We start from the raw sequence: 5,465 nt of genomic DNA, 5'->3' as shown, positions 1-5,465 counted from the left end.
CGCTGCTAAGGGGCAAAGAGAGACAAGCCCAGAATTAAATTTCAGGGTTGCCCTAGGCTAACCTTTCATTTTGGGATAGGCTGCGCATTCATCAGCCGTAAGCCTACCACAAGCACTTTTCTTCTCACTGCTTATAATTTTACTACAACCCTTTAATTTTATGGGCTGTAAAAGGCAGCTGTTAAATATAGTCCTGCCACAAACCTCATGAAAATACAGGCTGCTTATAAAATACAGCTATCAACATATGAAGAGAATTTGTAAAAACTGATTTCTTTACCAAGTGTTTGTCTGTGCTCTCTCCTTCATTTCTGTTTTATTTTGTTTATCTATTTCAAGATAGATTTAGGGTTGACATCTTTATTATTATTATTATTTTAAAAAATAATAATTCAAATGCCTCTGTATATGTGCAGAACACCATTGCCTTGAACAAAGCAAATACTTTTTAAAAAATCAAAACAAAAACCTAAGGAGGGGAAATGCCTTTGAATTTCCTCTTTTGACAAGAAACTGCTTTAAAAATACTAACATGCAAATATCGAAAGCACTGGCCACAATGTTTCCATTCTACTTTTTATGACAACTGGCCAGGAAGACAGAATTCTGGTAGGCCAGTAAAATTCAGGCTAGTTGGTAATGGTATTTAGACTGTTTACCGAAGGCTGTGCTCAACTCTCACCCTGTTTATATTTCCTGTAAATTCCAGAGCAGCTGAAATGGACAGGAACTTTAACATGTCAATGCCACCCAACTCCATGAGCTGTTGAGTTTCCGCCAAGTGAGTTACAGTCATTTAATTTTAAAATGTCTAGGCTTCATCCTGATGAAATCAGTGTGCAAGAAAGCACACTTGTAAGAAAGCCCCACCTCAGCATCACACATACTTCATACACTTCAGACATTTTAAGATCTAATTGACAGGGAAAGGCTGTAGCTCAGTAGCGTATATGCTTTGTATGCTGTAAGTCCCAAATTCAATCTCCGGCTTCTCCACACAACTCTCACTATAGCAAAGGACACACCGGCTGGGGAGAGAACCACATTTTCCCAGTAAGAGGACACTGTCCTTTGAAGCCTTGGGAAACACAATACCCCTGCAACAGTGGTACCTCGGTTTTCCAACGTAATCTGTTCCAGCAGACCAGTCACATTCTGAAACTTTTGAAAACTGAGGTGCAACGGGGAAATTGAGAAAAATAACATATACACTCAGCGGAAGCCATTTGACTTTTGAGGCGTGTTCGAAAATGGAAGCATTTACGACGTTTGAGTTCTGAAACGTTCGTCAACGGAGATGTTTGAGAACCGAAGTGCCACTGTATTGTACTTTAAGGAGAAGATATTTGAGCACTGCACAACAAAGGCACAACAGCTGCACTAGGAATGAGTATTACAGTACTGTGCTGCAAATTGTCTGGTCAAGTCTTTGGTCAGTGAACACCTCTGACTTTTTGAAAAAAGATGTGGTACAAGTATCTCTCGCGAAGGTATTCCTCAGCTACTCTGGAGCTTGCCAAGCTTTGTTTGAGCTGCTGTTGGTATGCCCAAGCAAAACAAACCCGGAGGCCTTTAACCTGCAATTCCTTTTGCGTGACACACTCCGTTCATTGCCAAACAAACAGGGCAGACCTGCTCCTGAGGAGATGGGACACCGTCAGAGAACACTCTCACTGACAGCCTTCATAAACATGGCAGCCCTGCAGGCATGCTTGTTGCTTCTTAGGAATTTATTACTTTTTCCTTACAGGGTGGAGTGAAAAAGTATCCCAATGTAGGCGAGATCAAAAATATGCAACCATAATGTATGCAAGATGCATTGGGTTTCCGTAACCCTTTGCTGTGGCACATTTCAGTGTATCAAGGTAGACCTGTTCCCACACAGACCTGTTTTATAAAGGTTATGGGATTCCATTTTTATTTTTCAAAGTTAATCTCCAAAAGCTCCCTGTTGACTAGTTCATTTTATCATATTTACATATTTTCTTAGACTATTACCTCTTGTGTTCTGAAGTGTCTCTGTTAGAGGAGAGACATGTAAACTGTTTTACTCCACATGAAGATTGGGCTGTATATATGACCCATGCACTCCTTATTTCAATGTCCCTTCGATTAGTAATGGTTGAGAGCTCTATCTTTCCCCTCCCCAGATATTATGGATTACGGTACATTTGGGATGGGGAATAAATTTGTTTCAGTTCACATTTAAAGGCAAACCTAATTAATTGCATTTTCTGAAGCAATATGCATGCAGAAACAAAGAATTCACATTTTTCCAAATTTTGCAGTGAAGCTCTCCAGCTATGTAATGTGTTTAAAACTGCTTAGAGCCTGTCATCTCGCCTGCATGCCAGCTGTATGTCATCTACCCCTCGTTCTGAACTGGATTTAAGCCAGATTCCTTGGCGTGCAGCAGGACCAGAAGCAGAAACTTATTGTTGCTTAACTTTCACATTTGCATTGTATTTATGTACGGTACTTATTCTTAGAGTGGGCTTTTTTCTAAAATAGAATTTATTTTGTGTTTGCTAAATTGTTGATTTTTGTTATTTTGAATTTACTGACATATTCTGTATTTTGTATATTTGTATCTCCAATATTCTCTATTTTGATGTTTTGAATGTTCCACAGCTCATTGTGGAAAACCAGCATGTAAGTGAAATCAACTAATGAATCAATATACTGAGGTAAAGTGTGCACAGAAAGCATGTATTAGTGAAAACAACATACAAAACGAATTCCAAAAATATGTATATTAGAAGAAGGTTGCATTAAGATACTGAAAAATTTTCATGATGACTTTTTTATTGCAAACTGATGTGGAAATGTGGAGAACTGAACTAAATATTAGAAAAAGGAGAAACCAAATAAACCAAAATTGTCAGATTTGCACTATCCCTACTGTAAATTTACACAAACAGGGCCTCCCCCCCCCAAATCATAAATATTTTAAGTTTGATAATGAAACCACTGTTTTCAGGCAGTTATTAGGGGATCACATTAGGAATATTGCACAACAGCATCGTGGAATCATATAAGACTGATTTGATGTGAAGTTTGGTTTGTTATGTACTGAAGTTCTCACCCTGGGCCAGCAGGGATACTGTAGATAGTTTTCACTCAGGTCCACATATGCAAATAAGGGATTGAAAGTGATGTTCAGTGATTGGATAGTTACAGAAAGTGGCTACTGTTGTGTTGTAGTGGAGCTCTATATAAGCAGGCTGGCTGAACCCTTCAGTTCAGTTCTGTTCTGGCCTGTGAATAAACAAGAGCTGTTTGAAGAATCGCTGTATCATCTGATATGTTCACCCACAACTTAATAGGGTTCATACAGATACATTTGCAAATATGTTTGTATTAGATAATTATACAGGAATTTAACCTGAGATCTTCTGGATGCAAAGCACACACTCTATCAATGAACTATAGTCCCTCTTCCTTGAAATCTTGGCTGTACCAAAAAGTAAAAAAGAAGAAAATAAAAGAAAGCATGCTAAGGACATGGGCATTGTTTGAATCCAGTGCAGAAATGTATATGTGTACTTAGATTCATTCATTCATTCATTCATTCATTCATTCATTCATTCATTCATTTCAATATTTATAAACAAGGCTTATTTATATAACATAACACTTGGTTCACATGAGAGGGTCCACACTTAGGTATGCCTGAGCTTGAGGACAATTGCATGGAGGGAACTGGATGGCACTACCAAATGGGTGAATTCATTCATTCATCATTCTGCTTCTCTCAGATGAGTTTTATTTCTTATTGATTTTCTATTCTCCAGAAGAATGAATTGCAATTAGAATTGTCGTGGCCACAGCACAAGCACCATGGAAGTAAACATTCTGCACCTGACTGTGGCTCACGGCTGGCTTTCAACTGTTGAAGGGTATGTCTCATGCAAAGCATACCATGGCATGGAGTTAATTATTAAACTGCCTATCCCTGAACTCTGCATATGGAAATAGAAGATTGGGTGGAGCATTACACAGAGCAAATCTTGGAGAGGCAAGAGACTGACTGACATGTACACACCATTCAACCAGTTTACCGATTTGGGTGTTGTGAACTTTATTCAGCATTAATTTTGCTGGAAAGGAGCACCTAACTAGGCAGAAACTTGCTATGAGTATGAGTGCACACTTGCATGTATATTATTTAGTGAATGCAATATCAGATAATTATGATTTATTAAATATGTATACCACCCTTCATCTGTAGATCATAAGGCGGTTCACAACATAAAACTACAAAATGAAAAGGCAAAATACATAAGACAAAAGCAAACCAAACAACCAACCAACCAACCAACCAACCAACCAACCAACGACTCCCTCTCACATACACATTTTAAAAGGCTCTAGAATTTTAATCAGCCAAATGCCTGGTTGAAGAAAAATGTTTTCACCTGTGCATAAAGATAGGTAATGAATGTGGGGAGAACATTCCACAAATGGGGAGCCACCACAGAAAAGGCCCGTTCTTGTGTTGCCACCCTTGTGGAGAAGGCCCATGAAAAAGGGCCTCAAATGTTGATCATAGTCTCTGGGTTGGTTCATATAGGAAGAGGCGGTCCTTGAGGTATTGTGGTCCCGAGTCATTTAAGACTTTAAAGGGTAAACCAGCACTTTTAATTGGACCTGGAAACTAATTGGCAGCTAGTGCAGTCTGGCCAGGATCGATGCCTTATACTCAAACTGTCTTGCCCCGTGAGCAACCTGGCTGTTGAATTCTGCACCAGCTGAATTTTCCTAGCTGCCTTCAGAGGCAGCCTTAAGTACAGCATGTTTCAGTAATATAACCAAGAGCATCAGAGCATAGTAGTTGGGCTATCCTTGTCCAGACAGAGACACAACTGGGGCACCATCCAAAGCTGATGGAAGGCACTCTGTGCCACTGAGGCCACCTGAGCCTCAAGCAACAGTAAAGGACCCAGCTACATACCTACTCCTCCAACTGATGGAAATGTAAACCCCTCAAGAGCAGGCAGTCTCCCATCCATCTGGTGGAGGGAACCATCCAATAACAGTGCCTCTGTCTTATCTGGATTGAGCTTCAGTTTGTTGGCTCTCATCTAGTGCATTGCCAAGGCAACACGATGGTCCAGCACATCTGTTGCTATGCCTGCAGATGTAAAGGAGAAGTAGAGTTGTGTGTCATCAGCATATTGCTGAAAAAATACTCTTAGGCTCCAGATAACCCCACTCAGCAGTTTCATGCAGATGTTAAACAGCACAAGGGATAAAACTGAACTCCGGGGAACCCCACATGGAAGGCTCCATGGGGCCAAAGCGCATTCCCCAAGCATCACCCTCTGGAAACAAACTTCCAAGTAGGACTGGAACCACCACAAAGCGGTGCTACCCACCCCCAACTCAAACAGCTGCTGCAGAAGAATACCATAGTCAGTGGTATTGAAAGTTGCTGAGATGATGACTTGCATATCTCAACCATA

This window comes from Podarcis gaigeae (genome assembly GCF_964106915.1).
Source record: "Podarcis gaigeae genome assembly, chromosome: 1".
Lineage (NCBI taxonomy): Eukaryota > Metazoa > Chordata > Lepidosauria > Squamata > Lacertidae > Podarcis > Podarcis gaigeae.
This window is presented reverse-complemented; position numbering follows the sequence as displayed.